The following is a 19,155-nucleotide window of genomic DNA, read 5'->3' as shown; positions in this document are numbered from 1 at the left end:
GGGTTGCCATTGCCTTCTCCATACTACTGAGCTTTAAACATGGTTAAATATGTTTAAACATCTTTTAAACATGGTTAAACCACTTTAAACATGGTTAAGATGGTAACTTTTATGTTGTTTTATTGTGTGTAATTTTATTTCCATTTTAACATAATTAAAAATTTTCTAAATTTTAAGCCAAAAAGTAAAAGTTCCTATTAGTTGTGACTTATTTTGATAAAATACGCTATTATGGGACCGTTTCTTTAAAACTGTATTTTATTGCCTAGAGTATCTCTCAAGGGAAAAATGAGAAGTATCTTCCTTAGATCACTACCTGTTTTGTGAAGTTGTCACTTTATTTTCATGTCCTAATTTTGCACATCTGAAACTTTAAATGGTACTCTGTTTCAAGTACTCCAGGATTTCCCTCCACTTTACACGAGATCTCTTTGTGATTAAATAGGTTTCAATCACGTCCCCATTGGTCTTCCCTCTGCAGACTGCAGAATGGTCTGTCCTCATTCTGTAGAGACTCTGCCATTCGGCTTTCCTTCCCCAGATTTTATTTTTCTCATATCCTTCTTTAGTAATGGTGACCAACGCCAGATGTTTTGTTCTGGCAACCTGTGAGACTTTACCTTGACTTTTGATTCTCACTAGAAAGGGAAGGAGGTGTGAGATATACAACAAACAATAGTAACATAGAAATGTTATTGGCAAGGAGAGGCTTTACTCCATGGGTAAGAATTCCTCAAACACATAACAATAAAACTGTACTTATCCTTTTGAGATATAATTCACATTCCATGAATTTCATCTTTTTAAAGTGTACAGTTCAGTAGTTTTTAGTTCATTCACAGGTTGAATAATCATCACTATCTAATTCCAGAATAATTTCATTACCCTGAGAAGAAGCCTCATGCCTGTTAGCAGTTCTTCCTTATTTCTTCCCTCCCCTAGCCGCTAGCAACTATTAGTCTACCTTCTATCTCTATGAATTTTGCCTGATCTGGACAATACATATACATGAAGTCATATAACATGTAGCCCTTTGTATCTGGCTTCTTTCACTTAGCATAATCTAAGCATAATGATTACAAGGTTCATCCATATTGTAGTATGAAGCAGCACGTCCTTCCTTTCTATGGCTGAATAATGTTCTTTTGTATGGCTGTTCCACAGTTTGTTTATCCCTTCATCAGTTGATAGATATTTGGTTATTTCCGCTTTTGGCTACTATGAACATTCATGTATAAGTTTTTGTGTGGACATTGTGTTTTCCTTTATCTTAGGTGTATATCTAGGAGTAGAATTTCTGGGCCATATGGTGGCTCTATGTTTACATAAGTGCTAAGCTGTTTTCCAAAATAGCTTATTACAATCTCACTAGCAATTTTTGAGGGTTCCAGTTCCCTCCACATCATTGCTGACACTTGTTATTATCTGTCTTCTTTACCTCTAGCCATCCTAGTGTGTAAAAAGTGGTTTTGATTTGCATTTCTCTGATGGCTAATAATGTTGAGCATCTTTTCATGTATTTATTGATCATTTGTGCATCTTCTTTGGGGAAATGTCCATTCAAATCCTTTCACTATTTTTAAAATTAGATTATTTGTCTTAGGAATGTACTTAAACCAGTGATTAGATTATATTAGAATCTCCTAGGGAGCTTTTAAAAATCCTGATGCCCAGGCTTCACCCTAGACCAGTTAAATGAGAATGTCTAGGGGTAGGACAGTAGCAGCAGTTTTTTCCAACTTTCCAGATGATTTCAGTGTTTGAAAACCAGCGCCTAAGACTAGGTAACCAAGCCGTTGATACCAATATAGAAATGGTAAAGATTTAGAAACTTAGAAATTATGCCAGGTATTAAAAACTGAACTAAATGTGAATTATAAAAGCTTGATCAGGTCAAGAGATAGAAGAGAGCTTTTTAACAAATATTTTTGCTGGAATGAACTTTACTATAACAGAAGATTTCAAACCACCTACAGTTAGAAGAATGTCCTGGCTCTGGTTCTTGTCTTGTGACCAGGTGTTGGTTTTAGGAAGTAACCATGTGTGAGCCAATTATTATGAGTTATCATGACACATTCAATCCATAAGCCAAAAAAAGTGTCTCAACTATCCAGGGTTCAAAGGGAAACTGACAAAATTTGAGGTATTATCTAGGAGAAAATTGAAAAGTGGGCTTTTGAAAAGTCATAAGAAGATTGGAGACTATTTTAAGAGATTTTATTAGAAGTGTAGGAAAAGAGTAACTGAGAATTAAAAAAAGAAAAAATCTAAGCACTTAAAAAATGCGACAGTCATAGTGGCTATTGTGGAGGGAAAAAGACATCTCTCAAAGAATGTAAAAAGCTACCCAGAGGAGATCAGGGAGCCCACAGAGTGTCTGGTTAGGTACAAAATAGGAAAAAAGAGTTTGAGAAGCACCTTTGAAGAGAGTCCAAAACACATAAAGGGATTATTTAAATCTATTAAAAGGAAAGAGCTTGAATAACAGTCAGATCTTTGCTGTTAATAATGGGGCACAGAGAGTGCTCAGAGACCAAAAACAATAAGTCTAAACTAATTACGTGCCTCTGAATTTATTGAGAAAGATACCAGAGTGCTTACTACACTCAAATTGCCTCCTGTAAATGGACCAGTAGTAGTTGATCAAATAGTTTTCTGTATTTTGTGTATTTCAGGTCAGGTAGACAAATAAATATTGATTAGCCACAGGGAACGGTTGACATTCCTCTTGAGGCTTTTAAAGGCCTCCAGAAGAAATTTTCCTCTTGGTCATGCCTTTCTCTGAAGCTATTGCCCCAGCCTTTTCCCTCCTATTTCCACCAAGCTTCTTAAAAGAGTGGTCTTCACTAGGTGCCTCCAGTTCCTCATCTCCAGTTCTTTCTTCAACCCATGTCCTAATTCCACTGAAATGACCCTTGACAAGGTCGTTATATCAACTTATTTCTTTTTAGATATCATCCTGTTTAGCCTCAAGCCACATAACACTTAACTATCTCCTCTGTTCCTCTGAAACCTTCTCTGTTCTTAACTTTACTATACCTAATTGTCCTGGTTTTACCTCTCTGCTTCTTACCAGGTGCTGTCACTGGCTTCTGTATTCTACCTACCCATTCACGATTGATATCATCCTGGGTGTGTGTGCATGCATTCAATCATGTCCAACTCTTTGCGATCCCGTGGACTGTAGCCTGCCAGGCTCCACTGTCTATGAAATTTTCCAGGCAAGAATCCTGGAGTGGGTTGCCAATTCCTGTTCCAGGGGATCTTCCCAACCAGGGATCAAACCCGCATCTCTTACATTGGCAGGCAGTTTCTTTACCACTGAGCCACCTGGGAAGCCCATCATCCTGTGTATCAGTCTTACTTCTTATGCTCTACTCTTCACCTGGCCTTAATCCCTCTTATGACATATCCCTGCTGCTGCTGCTGCTGCTAAGTCACTTCAGTCGTGTCCGACTCTGTGCGACCCAATAGACGGCAGCCCACCAGGCTCCCCCGTTCCTGGGATTTTCCAGGCAAGAGTGCTGGAGTGGGGTGTCATCGCCTTCTCCAATGACATATCCCTAGCCCCTGCCTTTTTCAGACCCCACATTCTAACTTCATAGTTGATATTGTCAGATGGATGTTCCTCAGTCAATTCAGATTCGGTGACCAAAAACCAGATTCACACCTTACCACTAATCTTTTTCTATCTCCATGTCTTTCTTATCTCAATTAATCGCACTACTATCCATCCATTCCTCATTCTGGATTTCCTTGTTTCCCTACACATTCAGTTAGTCTCCAGGTCTTAGACATTTAATCTCTGAAATGTCTCTCAGATTGGCCTCCTATTATCCATCTCCATTGCTCACATGTAGTCTTGATCTACTTTTTATCTAAATTCTTGCAGTAGCCCTCTAACTGGTCTTATCCATTTCCAATTCAACTTCTGCCCTCTTGTCAGCATTTTTTCAAACATAGACTCTATTGCCTACTTAACTCCTAAGGTAAGCATTTTTTTTGTAATCCAGCTTTAATCTACAATTTTCTGTTTATTCCTTTTAAATAAGGTTACATTTTCATCACCTGGCCTTTGCTCATGCTCTTCCTTATTTCATGACTCTTCTCGTTTTTCACCTGATAAACTCCTTTTCACTCTTTAAGACAAACTCTAGTCCAACAAAATGTGGGCCTGGACCAGCATTATCAGTAGCATCTGGGAACTTGTTAGAAATATAAATTCTTGGGGCCCTACCATAGACCCTACTAAATCTGACACTCAGGAGGAGGATGACCAGTACTGTACTTTAAACAAACTCTTTTAAGTGATTCTTATCCATTCTAAAATTTCCAGAACCACTGTTCTAAGGCACAGTTCCTTTATCAATGCCTGCAGCACTTTGCCTATATTCTTAGTACTTAACTACATTGTTTCATGATCTTATTTCCTTATTCACTTATCTATATCCTCTGCTTCATACTGAGCTCTCAAATTCAAATACAAAATTTTTGTTTATTTCCTAGCACCTGCCACAGTGTCTGGCATACAGAAGATGCTTGATAAGAATTCAGAACCTAAAATATATTCTACTCCCCTCCAGGATTCAGTCCAGTTAAGAGTGCCTACAGACACACAGCACTGATATTCAGAAGGTGTCCAGAGTTTCTACTCTAAAGGCTGACATGTGCCACGCATGTGCCCAAAGCACACATACTGACAAGAGCGAGAGTCAGCAAGGATGCAAAGAAACTGGATGTCTCATACATTGCTAGTGGGTAAAAGGGCACTCCTACTTAATCAAACATACACTAACTACATAATTCAGCAATCATACTCCTGGGTATTTACTAGAGAAATCAAAACTTATCTTCACACAAAAACCTGTACACAGATGTTTATAGCACCTTTATTTGTAATAATCAAAACCTAGAAACAACCCAGACATCCTTCAACAGGTGAATGGATAAACAAATTGTGGTACACCCATATAGTGGATCACTACCCAACAATAAAGGGGAACAAGCTGTTAACACATGCAACAACTGTGTTGATGGACCCCAAGGGCATTATGCCAAGAGAAAAAAAGCCAATCTCAAGATGTTACATACTGTAAGAATCTATTTATATTGTATTCTAAAGAGATGAATTTATAGTAGTGAAGAACAGATTAGAAGTTGCATGGGTTCTGGTTGGAGGAAGGGTGTGACTCTAAACAGGGTAGTTGGAAGGAGGTTTGATTTTGTTTGCATATTGAAACAATTTTGTATCCTAATTATGGTGGTAAATACATTAATCTATACATGTAATCAATTTCGTAGATACACACACACACAGAGTGCATGTAAACACTAGTGAAATTCAAATAAGGTCTATAGTTTAGTTGATAGTATTGCACCGGTGTCAATTTCCTGATTTTGATAATATACTCTAGTAATATAATATGTTATCTTTGGAGAAGGCTGGGTGAAGGGTACATAGAAATTCTGTTCTGTTTTGCAATTCCCTGTGAGTCAAATAATTTCAAGAGAAAAAGTCTTTTGAGAAAAAGAAATTCAGGGATTTCTGGTGAAAGCTAAATTAGAAAGCCTGACACAACACTAAAGTGGGACCCAGGGAGGGAGGAGAGTTCACTGCCCAGTAGAGATGGGAAAGGAGGGATGTGGAGTGGAAATTGCCTTCGAGACCACTTGATAGAACATGGCCTGGGCCTGTTCGCTTCTCTCCAGCCTGACTATGGACTCCTGCTTGCTCGGGGAAGAGTCAGTACTGGGGTGGAGAGGGAGGTGAAAGCTTATTCCTCAGCATTTTCCGACCCAAGGAGGGTGGGAGGAAAATCTTTCCTCAATAGGCCTAGGTGGGGAAATGGAGAGTGGGATTAAGAAATGTTGACCTCTAGAACTTCCCTGGTGGTCCAGTGGTTAAGATTATGCACTTCCATTGCAGGGGGTGCAGGTTTGATCCCTGGTCAGGGAACTAAGATCCCTCATGTTGGGTGACATGGACGAAAAGTGAAAATAAGTTTTTAAAAATATTTTAAATAGGGTAATGATACTATGTATCTCAGAATGCTGTGAAGATTGCATTAGGTAGTATAGAGTGAGCACAGCCTAGCACATATTAAATATATAATTGATATTGCCTACCCTTTTTAATATTATTCTGTATAATTATCAATGTTCTAAGAAGTAGAGAAAATATGTATTCAGATGATTCTGACCATAATGTAATTTTTGATGATTCAGAGGTGCTTCATGATCCTTCAGTACTTCAAACATCATGAAATCAGCAGTCAGATAATTTAACATAAAAATAATCGTTTTTACTTTCTATCACTGGTTTCTTATCTGCTTTTTACTTTAGATACATTATCTCTAACCCTTATAGCACTCAGAAGGATAAGCATTATTTTTGCCAGATGACATGAAGAAGCCACCCAACCTTGGTTAACAGATCACCTGTCACACATAACTAGTCCATCTAGTCAGTCTGATTTCCAAGCCTTTTCCACAACATTATGTTACCTTGATATTAACCTTAGTGTGAATCCATGAAAGCTGCTTAAACACACACACAGCCTACCTAACAGTTGTTCCTTTCACATCAGATTACAGGACAGAAAATGCAACTCCTGTCACAGCCTAGGGCAAACACTTCCAGGCCATTGCTGGGGCCAAGACTTGGAGACATTAGACAATGATGGAAACCAAGAGCCCAAAGCCAGCTGTCACAAGAATTCAGTCTGGGGTTCCAGCCAGTAGGTCGAGCCAGGAGTCATAAGGGAACCCTGCCAAGGCTCAAGGTCTAGGCCAGCGATCATAATTGGAAGATGCAGGCAGTGCCCCAGCTGAAGGCACTCCAAGGGGCTCAGACTTCCGCTCTGTCTCCTCTGTATGGTAAATTCCAGCTGAAGGTGAGAAGACAGGTGAAAACCCTGAGGCAGCCAGCGCTCCTGCAGGACCTTTGAAATCAGGGTCAAGAAGGCCCTAGGAGAAGTTTGTTGATCAGTAGGAGGGCCTCGGGGCCCAGGTGGCTGGGATAGACTGAGGGTAAGTGAAAGATCACTGGAAGAAGCCAAGAATCAAGACTTCTGGATTAGCCGTTCCTGTGTGGTTCCTATTTGGCTGTAAAATTGCATAGAGATCCCTTCATCTTAAAATGAAGGAGTTGGGTTCACTCATTAATTTAAGCCATGTTTCTTAGAACCCTAAGACTCAAAACCTGTCCTAAGCAATTTGGGGTGGGGGTGGTGGTGGGGAGCAGCAAGTCTTGCCTCTAGAAGTCTCCTTTTTTCTTTTTGGAGTACCCTTACAAGACTCATGATTTATCCAGGATAACAGACATTTAGTAGGGTTCTATTAAGTTCAGAGCTCCAAAACAGTGCTAGAGGCAAAGCTGAGTAAAACCCCGGCCCAGCATCATGAATTCCCAGATCTTGGCCCAGCAGGGTTGATTCTAGCAGTTGTAGTGGGGATTTTGCTCAGATTCACTAAGGCCCAAAGTTCTCATACCACAAACCTGAGGATTAGAAAGAAGGGGAGGAGGGAAGAGAAAACTCACAGCAGTGCAGGTGAGTCTGCCTCAGAGAGATCAATTTACATGTCACCTGGTAAATGATAATACTCTGATTCACAGCAGATGCCCTGTGATTGGTGTTTCATGTGGCCAACTCTGCTTGTGCTTTTTGCTCTACTTAAAATCAGGGCATCTGCTCTGTCCTTTGAGAAGTGCTGCAAGTCTTCTGCTAGGAATTGCTCAAGGCCTTTCCCACAGCTAAGGGGAAATAGGAAGCTGAAATCCCTGCTTCATAAATTATAACACATGCCTACCTTTTCAGGTCTGAGGTATTTGACAGAAGAGAATTTTTTGTTTCTAGTGTTCCCTGCCTCCGTGGCATTTAAAAATACATTTTAAATATAACTACATGAGACATGGAAACTAATTTTTTTTAAACCTACGTGATGTGGCCATAATACTCCTAGTTAAAGCCATTCAAGCTCCCTTCTAGTAAGGATACTTTTTGGTACCCTTTTTTCCTCTCATCACCAACTTATCTTGAATTTATCAGTATGCATTTTCACCACTGACCTAAACTTGAGCTGGTATAATGAAGTACTTAACAGACATTGAGTCTTATATCTAAAATCCACATTTCAGCTTTAAAAATGTTTGTAAGGTTGTATTTTAAAATTAATCTTTAGGCCTGTTTATAGTCCCGGAGAGCTATGCATTATGAAATTTGTATTCTAGAAATTTATATTCATAGTACATAAAAATATCCATAATAAGCATGTGTTCATATACATAGATTTTGTAAATGTCCCAATGTATACTGAGAAAATAACTGGTACTATTAAATTCTTATTCTATTTTAAAAGATGACAGAATATGAAAATTGTCTTTGCAGTGAAAGCATTAGAAACCAGAGAGGTGGAGTCCTAATGAGCTGAGGACAGAAATTACATCTCATTTGCTTTCTTGTCTCCAGTTCTTCTTCATACCTTGACAAGTAGATATTTAAGAATTGTTGAATAAGTGTCTGATGCAGAAAGTTCATTAAGATAATAATGAATAAAACATGGAGACACTAAGGTCATCTGTTAAAGGGAAATTTGGGGGCAGGATATTTACCAAGTTTTATTTTGCACTTAATAGCTAAATATTTTGATTGATTGAGACGTAAATTCTAATGCGTCTTTGGTAACCAGGTCAGTCTATTTTTCCTACTTAAGGTAGAGAAGCAGAAATGCAAAGTATGACTGGATATATTAATAAGCCAGAAACAGGGAAAAGAAGTTTGCTTCTGGAATAAGTTGAGAAGGAAGAGCTGGAAAGGGCCTTAGATTTCATCAAGTTGAAGCACTGCTAACCATTTAGCTCTTCTGCAGGCAGAATGTCCTTATTTATCCAGTTCCTCTCTAGCTTCAGTGCTGAATACAGGGCTGAATTGACAGAATCGTCAGTAGGGAGTTTGCTCTCTCTGTGTGAAACAAAGCTTGGAAGCACTTATGACTACAGGAAAGCAGGCAGATTTAGGGAGGCCAGGCTTACTCAGGACAAGCAGCGGGGCTGAGTGTTTCAGTTCATGACAAAACACCCTTGACTGCCTGCAAGGATGTAAAGAGAAGGCATGCATTGCAGCCTAGCTAGAAGCAGCAGCAAATCAAGATCAGCAGATTTTCTGAAGTCAGAATGGGATGCATGTTATTAACTTCTGAGCAGATGTCAGCTGAGATCCTGTAGTCTGTGTGGTCATGAAGATGAGGTCTTATCCATCAGTTGCTCGACAAGGGCTGTCATCACATCACTGGGCCTACATGGCTCTTGACACATGATGTAAGAGATATATCGGACAAAAGCGTTTCCTGGGGGAATTCAGCCAATGGAAAGGAATCTTTCAGATGGCCTGATTTCATTGGAGACAAGTGAACACACATGTGTGTGCCTGTGTGAATATACACACCTCCAAGATGCTGCACTTTCCTAGAAACAAAGAATGGGAGAGCAAAAAGCTTTATAAGCACCCCATTAGGATCCTTTCTCTCATTTATTTTTAGACTCCCTCAGCATCATACTGAGAGGGAAAGCTGAGGAGGGGCTCACCCAGATGACAAGGCTTTTCCATGAGGGTTTGGTATCTGGGATTTGCCAAGCGGTTAAAACCCTGTCTGTGGAAGTCCATAGCACCTAAAATATCTTGTCCCTTTTGTGTTCAGTAATGCCAGAGAGTTTTCAGCCATTCTATGAGGGACTAGTAGGCTGCAGTCCATGGGGTCGCACAGAGTCGGACACAACTGAAGCGACTTAGCAGCAGCAGCAGCAGGAAGGACTAAGGGGATCCCCCTAAAACTCCTACCTTTACCCAGAATGTACTCCTCTTATCTTAGCATACAAACATTGAACCAGCTCTAGACTCTCCCTCTGACTATCAGGGATCTCTGCTGCTTTCTAGCCATTTGACTCACTTTCAGACAGATGAGAGCCTCACCCACCCACCTAACAGAGGAGAGAAATGCCAGGGAAAAATGAGATGAAGGAAGAGGACAATGGACTTTCCGTGTTCATCAGTGAATTCATTCATTTGTCTAACAAATGGTTATGGAATACTTGCTGTTTTTCCAAAGCCTGTCCTAGGGACTGAGATACAGACAAATAAGAAACAGCCTGGCTTTTGAGGAGTAGAAATTGTCTAGTGGAACAAACAAAAAGGTAATATAACATGACAATTGTGTTGGTGTACATATATCCTGGGGTAGTATAAGGACAAAGAGGAGGGGACCAAGCCTAGACTGAGGGCATCATCCAGACAGGCATGTGCTCTTATTCCTTTGAGTCCAGTGAAGTGAGTCACTCACAAAGGAAATATGAAGAAATACCTCATAGAACAAATAAAAGGATTGACTGGTAGTACAATAAGCTTGGCTGATTGATTTTGGTGCCAACAGTCTACAAGGTTATACAATATTCTCCCCCAGCAGTCAGCTGCCTAGATATAAAACAATGGATTGTAATTTTTTAATTTAACTATACTTGATTTACAATTTGTGATAGTTTCCAGTGTACAGCTTCAGTTTCTGCTGCATTATAAGTCATTACAAGATATTGAATATATTTCCTTATGCTATACAGTAAATCCTTGTTGTTTATCTGTTTTGTATATAGTGGTGTGTATCTGTTAATCCCATACTCCTAATTTATCCCTCCCCCACTTTCCCCTTTAGTAACCATATATTTGTTTTCTTTTTTTTTTTTTTCATATATTTGTTTTCTATGTCTGTGAGTCTGTTTCTGTTTCATTGATAGGTTCATTTGTATCATATTTTAGATTCTACATATACATGATATATGGTATTTGTCTTTCTCTGTATGACTTACTTCACTTAGTTTGATAATCTCTAGGTCCACCCATGTTGCTGTAAATGGCAGTATTTCATTCTTTTTATGGCTGAGTAACATCAGTGGATTGTACTCTTGATGCGAGTTTTGTTGAGCAGGTTGCACCAAAAGGTCCTATTTAGAAAGGGAATTGAGTGTTGTTGAGAGCCAGTTCAGATAACTAATCAGAGGTTTGAAATTGAGTAGAGAAAGGAAGAGAGACTGTGAGGAAGCTAAGGAACCAAGGAACTGGCCGCCCAGAGGCTTCAGCGGGCAAATGTATTAGACGTAAGCTTATGAGAGTAGAAGGCTGAGGACAAGAGACTCACTTGTTCATTCATTAAGTATTTATTGAGTAATTTCAGTATGTGAGATAGTGTTACAGCGCTGGGAGTACATCACGAACTGTTCTAATTGGCAAGTGGTAGTGTTAGTCGCTCAGTCGTGTCTCTTTGTGACCCCATGGACTGTAGCCCGCCAGACTCTTCTGTCCATAGGATTCTCCAGTCAAGAATATTGGAGTGGATTGCCTGCCATTCCCTTCTCCAGAGGATCTTCCCAACCCAGGGATTGAACCTGGGTCTCCTGCATTGCAGGCAGATTCTTTACTGTTTGAGCTACAGGGAAGACCTAATTGGCAACAGAAGACGTTAAATAAGAAAAGTTATAATATGTAAATTATGTAACATGTTAGAAGGTGAAAAGGACTATGGTGGGATGGGTTTGGAGAGAATGGAGTGGGACAAGAAGGATTTGGAGTCTGGTGTAAGAGTATGATTTTAAGTGGGATTATCATCATAGGCCAGGCTGAGAGGGTGACATTTAAACAAAGACATGAAAGGAGAGTGGGAATGAACCACACACATACGTGAATTGAAATATTCCAGGCAGAGAGAACAATCACTTTGAAGCCTTAAAGTGTGAGAATGCCTGGTGTTTTCATGGAATAGCAAGGAGGTGTGTGGCATTGGATGGGCAAGGGGAAGAAGTAGGAAATGAGGTACAGAGAGAGCCGGGACCAAATGTGAAGGCATTGTAGACACTGGTAAAGACTTTGGCTTTTCCTCTGAGTGAGATAGAAAGTCATTGCAGGGTTTTGAGCAGAGAAGTGACATGATCGGTATGGCTGCTGTGTTGAAAATAGACTTTGGGAGGATCCAGAGTAGAATCAGTGGGAGTCCGGTTAGGAGGTTGGTGCAATAATCCAAATTGCAAAATCAGAGTTTGATAAGGGTGATGGCAACAGAGGTGGTGAGAAGTAGTTGGATTCTGGATATGTTTTAGGGATATAGCTAATAGGATTTCATGACAGATTGGATGTGGGAGGTGAGCTAGAGTTAAGTATGACTCCAAAATTTTTAGTCCAAGCAGATATAAAGATGAAGTTGCCATTATCTGAATGGGATGGGGAAAAATGTAAGAACAGGTTGAAAGGAAAACTAGCAGTTAAATTTTGGACTCATTGAGATCAGAGAGTGGAGTATTGGTGTTTAAATTTTCTGAAGTGGAACAATTTTGAATGATCTTAAGACCCAGGGTGTGACCCTTGGGGACGGGTATCTGAAAGTGGAATAAAGTGCAGTTGTTATAATTAAAGAATTTAAATTCTTAAAATTGAAAGGTTAATGAAATCTCTTAGGGTGGTCTCCTAGGATGGTGGCCCAGGCAGGAGAGAAAGAATAAGGGCCAGGCTGCTCTCACCCTTATGATACAAAGTTTGACTATAAATAGCTACAAGTCACACAAATATTAGTTTGACATGTCCAGAACTGGGTTCAGATTTTAAGCTTAATACATTAGAGATAAACGATCACATTTGCTGAACTACAACAGATAAAATTATGATAAAGTCACTTGGAACATACCCAGATGAGTTAGATTTATAATCTCATTGTAGCAAGGATCAAAAACAGTGGATTAAAAAAACATTTAATAAATTTCACAATTTAATCTTAATTGTTTTGTTAAAAAGCTTTTTGGAAAGATACTCATATTTGGTTTTAGATATATTTAAACCTAAATACCATTTATGTAAATTCATGTAGCATTTTAGAAAGCATGGCCCTCTGACATTATAGGAAGGTTTTCTGATTGTCACAGCAAGCTCAGAAGTAACGTTAGCTCCTTTCACAGGCCATGTTTCCAAATTCTGTCCTTAGCATCAGTAAGAAGAAACCTCAGGATGACCAGTCTCCATAATGCCAAGTATAATGAAACTCCAAGGTCAGACACTGATATTTGATTAGGATTTTTAAAACATCATACTCTGAGCTGCTGCTAAGTCGCTTCAGTCATGTCCGACTCTGTGCGACCCCAGAGATGACAGCCTCCCAGGCTCCCCCGTCCCTGGGATTCTCCAGGCAAGAACACTGGAGTGGGTTGCCATTTCCTTCTCCAATGCATGAAAGTGAAAACTGAAAGTGAAGTCTCTCAGTCGTGTCTGACTCCTAGCAACCCCATGGACTGCAGCCCACCAGGCTCCTCTGTCCATGGGATTTTCCAGGCAAGAGTACTGGAGTGGGGTGCCATTGCCTTCTCCAATACTCTGAGCTGGTGAATGCTATTTATACATCTAAATTCATTAAAGATTATTGAAATGGTAATCCAGGTTTATACAGGTTCTACAGATATAGATGGATATTTACCTCTATGTACTGAGACCTTCGGAGAAGGCAATGGCAACCCACTCCAGTATTCTTGCCTGGAAAATCCCGTGGATGGAGGGGCCTGGTGGGCTGCGGTCCATGGGGTCGCTACGAGTTGGGCGCGACTGAGTGACTTCACTTTCACTTTTCACTTTCCTGCACTGGAGAAGGAAATGGCAACCCACTCCAGTGTTCTTGCCAGGAGAATCCCAGGGACGGGGGAGCCTGGTGGGCTGCCGTCTCTGGGGTCGCACAGAGTCGGACATGACTGAAGCGACTTAGCAGTAGCACTGAGACCTTACTTAAGAACTGAGAAAACTCTTGTCTTGTACTTCCAACTAATAAATGAAAAAAAGGATAATGAGATAGTTATAAAATCCTTTAAAAAAATTCCCACATTGTTTCTGTCAGGAACCCCATCTGGGCTTTTTATGTCTTTATAAATGAAACACAGGTAATCTAGATGAGACTGGCTGTTTATAGGTAGATAATATTTAAATCTTCTTGCCATGCAGAAATTAACGTTTGTGGTTGATTAAAATATTCAGTATATGCAGGATTCATCTTTTAGTTCAATAGAAAAATATAAATGACATTAGTGGTTGAATTCTTATTAAAGTATCAAAGACATTCTCCAGACTTACATAATTCACCTGCTGAATTGGAGATGATTCACCTTTCAGTGACTTCACAGGTATTAACTTGGCCAAACAAAACAGATAAATTGTCTTCCATTCATTTTTTTTTCCCTGAGGTAAGTTTTTAGTAAAACTAGGAAAATTATAAAAATATACATATATAAGTCCATAACATGTCCATTTGAAAATCAATTTGCATCAACTTTTGAGATGTGAAGACTATGTAATGTATATTTTGTTTTAAAACAAAACAAAACACTAAAATGAGTTCCTCCTAACTAAATCAAGAAGGGGAGGAATTCTAAATCAGGATTCATACAGTACTGAACTATACAAAAGAGACCTGATTGTACAGTGGTGTTCACGTAAAATGGTCCAGAGACGAGTTAAGAAAGAAACCTACCAATCAGTCATCTAGACAACACAGACATGTGGCTGTGAAAGCTGAACATTGGCTTGGTGAAAATCTCCTCGTCAGATATTCATGGCTGATGCCTAGGAGATTGTAAGAGGCTATGGGGAAGAACAGCCTCATTTCTTGGTCTTGCAGGAGACCACCCAGTGGTTGTACCACTGCCCAGGCTACTGGCTGCACTGCATGGCCAGTCCTGGCCAACAGTGCTCTGTTTTCTAAGTCAGTGTCAGAACTGGTCTCTCTGATGTATTGCTTTTCTTAACAAATGCTTTGTGGAGCTGCTGATAATCATTGTTACTTTGGTAGTCAGTATTCATCACATGGGCTTCCTGGGTGGCGCTGGTGGTAAAGAACCCAGCTGCCATTGCAGGAAACATAAGAGACATGGGTTCAGTCCCTGGGTGGAGAAGGTCTGCTGGAGGAGGGCATGGCAACCCACTCCAGTATTCTTGCCTAGAGAATCCCATGGCCAGAGGAGCCTGGAGGGCTACAGTCCATTGTGTCGCAAAGAGTAGGACACAACTAAAGCAACTTTAGCATACACGCACATTCACTACATATTGCCCCTTATGGGAAAAGACAAAGAAACTAGGGACAATTACTCTCTTTCAGCCCACAGTTTAAAGACATGATGACTGAGGATGTAGACCTATTAGTAAGTGGATAGGTAGGATAAGGCTAAATCCTAAATGGGGATACAGGAGACTTAAGGTGAACAATAGAAAATTGTTCTTTATACATGTAGCTCTCTTGCTAAGTGATGAAGGTGATATTTTAAGAAGATAAATGTGAAAATAATGTACAAGATATATTAGGACAGGGAAGAACTGGTGTTACAGAGAGCTGAAGCTTATACCAAAAAACCTAACAGTTAATGTTTTTGCATTGCCTTAGAGTATTCAAGGAGTTTTAGCACAAACCTCATTTGATCCTCACAATACCCTGTAGGTACATAAGAAAGGAGATATTATCTTTATTTCACAAACGAGGAAACAGGAACCTAGACTAGTTAAATGACTCAATGAAAGTCACATAGCTGTGATTGGCTGAGCCAGGATTCTCATCTCACACCTGACTCAAGTTCCATTTCTCCTAACATGACTGTAATCTGGATAAATGTGACAGCAGTAGGAATAGTATGTGAGGGACAGCTCAGAGAGATTTTGAAATAACAACTGAAAGAAACGCAACGATTGAGTAGAGGTGATAAAGAAAGAAGTGGAGAAGGAAAAGGAAGAAGCAAAAGGTGATTCTCAGGTTTCTAAAGCCTGGAAGATGATGAGATTAATAACATTGTCAGCTATATTTGTAACATGCTTGCTACATGCTGGGGCCTGTCCATGCTACCACACACTTGGCTGTATTGCCTCATTGAATCCTCAGCCCTCACAACTCTTTGGTTTGGGAGGAGGAGAGTGTGTATTATTATTATCCCCTGTTTACAAGGGGAATACATGAAGGTTGTTTTCACATTTGGAGGAAGAAAAAAAAATTAAGGTTTTTACTCTAAGACTTGGTAAAGCTCAACCAGAGTCATTGGCCTATGGTGACTATACTTGGGGCTTGAGTTGCAGGCAGTTTTGGTGTTCTTGTGTGTGTGTGTGTAATTATGTTGCTGAGTATGAAATAATCAAGCTGGGCTGGTGGTAGTTGTGATGGTTTTAAGTCCTGCACTGCTAAACTGTTTTTTTAATGCCTCCCAGATAAATACTTTGCCTGTCTTTAAAATAGGCTCTAGTATGTAGCTGGTTTTGCCTTGGCTCTGGTCTTCAAGGTGGTCAGTCAGGGAATCCAGGTAGATAGATAAGAATGCTTTCCCCCTCAGTAATTATTTTAAAATAAAGGTATAAGTACTTAGTAAAGAATCTGCCTGCAGTGAAGGAGACTCAGGTTCAATCCCTGGGTCGGGAAGATCCCCTGAAGAAGGGAATGACTACCCCCTCCAGTATTCTTGCCTGGAGAATTCTATGGATAGAAGAGCCTGGCAGGCTAAAGTCCATGGGGTCTCAAAAAATTGGACACAACTGAGCAACTGAGTGTAATAAGTATTATAAGTGTAATAAGTGTAATAAGTATAAAATTACCAAAGGACTAGTAGTATAAATACTGTGTTTATGCAGAATATACTATGAAAAGCTATGACAAACATAGATACCATTTTTAAAAAACAGAGACATTACTTTGCCAACAAAGGTCCATATAGTCAAAGCTATGGTTTTCCCAGTAGTCATGTATGGATGTGAGAGTTGGGCCATAAAGAAGGCTGAGCACTGCAGAATTGATGCTTTCAGACTGTAATGTTGGAGAAGACTCTTGAGAGTCCCTTGGATTGCAAGGAGATTCAACCAGTCAGTCCTAAAGGAAATCAACCCTGAATATTCACTGGCAAGGATTGGTGCTGAAGCTGAAGCTCCAGTACTTGGCCACTTGACGTGAAGAGCTAACTCATTGGAAAAGACCTCGATGCTGGAAAAGATTGAAGGCACAAGTAGAAGGGGTCGGCAGAGGATGAGATGGTTGATGGCATCACCGACTCAATGGACGTGAGTTTGAGCAAACTCCGGAAGATGGTGAAGGACAGGAAGCCTGGTGTGCTGCAGTCCATGGAGTCACAAAAAGTCGGACACAACTGAATGACTGAACAACAGAATACATTATTTAGACTAAAACCCTTAAGTATTGCATTACTTCTTAATTGTTAGTAGTTATTTTTATTTCTTAATTGTTATCAATCACAGTCCAGTTTAAGTCTGGTTTCCCCTTAGGTTAACCAGTTCACTCATTTGTACCTTGTCTACAACCTCTGTTGGTGCTGAGAGTATGTCTCAGACTCAGTCTACCTTTCCCTATAATCTTTAAAATGCTCTGAAACCTCAAAAATCACTAAAGGGTCTTCCCTAGTGGCTCAGTGGTAAAGAATTCACCTGCCAATACAGGAGACAAGGGTTCAATGCCTGATCTGGGAAGATCCCACGTACCATGGGGCAACTAAGCCCATGTGCCACTACTTTTGAGCCTGTGCTCTAGAGCCTGGGAGCCCTAACTGCTGAGCCCACATGCTGCAATTCCTGAAGCCTGAGCAGCCTAGCACCACTGTACCATGACAAGAGAAGTCACCACAGTGAGAAGCCTGTGCACTGCAATGAAGAGGAATACCCACTCCACAACTAGAGAAAGCCCTTGCAGTAACTAAGACCCAACACAGCCAAAAATAAATAAATAAATAAAAATTTTTTTAATCACTCGAGAAGTAGTCCTTCCCAAATTTCCTGCTTTCAGTCTCTGCTTTCTTTCTCTTTCTTTCCCTTCTTGGTCAGACAGAGAGAGGAAAACAGTTTACATGTCAAATAAAGTAAATAGTGCATGAAAAACTCTCCAGACTTTTTTCAAGTAGTGATGTGAAGTGAAGTCGTTCAGTCGTGTCTGACTCTTTGTGACCCCATGGACTGTAGCCTACCAGGTTCCTCTGTCCATGGGATTTTCCAGGCAATAGTACTGGAGTGGATTGCCATTTCCTTCTCCAGCGGATCTTCCCGACCCAGGAATTGAACCCAGGTCTCCCGCATTGTAGACAGATGCTTTACTGTCTGAGCCACCAGGGAAGTCCTGTATTTCAAGTAGTATTTTTCTGTAAAGCTCATTTTGTTTTTAATTTAATTTTTTATTGAAGTATAGTTGATTGGGCTTCCTTGGTGGCTCAGATGATAAAGAATCCACCTGCAAGGTGGGAGACCTGGGGTTTGATATCTGAGTCAGAAAGATGCCCTGGAGAAGGGAACAGCTACCCATTTTGGTATTCTGGCCTGGAGAATTCCATGGAGAGAGGAGCCTGGCAGGCAACAGTCCATGGGCTTGCAAAGAGTCAGACGTGACTGAGCAGCTTTCACTTTCACTTCACTTTGATAGGTGATTTACAGTGTTGTGTTAGTTTCAGGTATACAGTAAAGTGATTCAGTTATACATACATGTATATATATATATATGGAACAAAGACTGGTTCCAAATAGGAAAAGGAGTACGTCAAGAATGTATATTGTCACCCTGCTTATTTAACTTATATGCAGTACATCATGAGAAACGTTGGGATGGAGGAAGCACAAGCTGGAATCAAAATTTCCGAGAGAAATATCAATAACCTCAGATATGCAGATGACACCACCCTTATGGCAGAAAGTGAAGAACTAAAGAGCCTCTTGATGAAAGTGAAAGAGGAGAGTGAAAAAATTGGCTTAAAGCTCAACATTCAGAAAACGAAGATCATGGCATCCGGTCCCATCACTTCATGGGAAATAGATGGGGAAACAGTGGCTGACTTTATTTTGGGGGGCTCCAAAATCCTGCAAATGGTGATTGCAGCCATGATATTAAAAAACGCTTACTCCTTGGAAGGAAAGTTATGACCAACCTAGATAGCATATTAAAAAGCAGAGACGTTACTTTGTCCACAAAGGTCCTTCTAGTCAAGGCTGTGGTTTTTCCAGTGGTCATGTATGGATGTGAGAGTCAGACTATAAAGAAAGCTGAGTGCCAAAGAATTGATGCTTTTGAACTGTGGTGTTGGAGAAGACTCCTGAGTGTCCCTTGGACTGCAAGGAGATCCAA

At 40.2% G+C, this 19,155-nt stretch overlaps 1 protein-coding gene across 3 annotated transcripts in view; it reads left to right on the top strand.

The window, feature by feature from the left end:
* GPR156 (G protein-coupled receptor 156) overlaps window positions 1-19,155 on the top strand; it is a 108,696-nt gene that overhangs the window by 55,762 nt on the left and 33,779 nt on the right. The gene's annotated exons all lie outside the window — the stretch shown is intronic.

Source organism: Bos taurus, chromosome 1 (assembly GCF_002263795.3).
Source record: "Bos taurus isolate L1 Dominette 01449 registration number 42190680 breed Hereford chromosome 1, ARS-UCD2.0, whole genome shotgun sequence".
NCBI classification, from domain to species: Eukaryota; Metazoa; Chordata; class Mammalia; order Artiodactyla; family Bovidae; genus Bos; species Bos taurus.
Note: the sequence above shows the minus strand (reverse complement) of the source record. Positions and strands in the feature narration are given on the sequence as shown.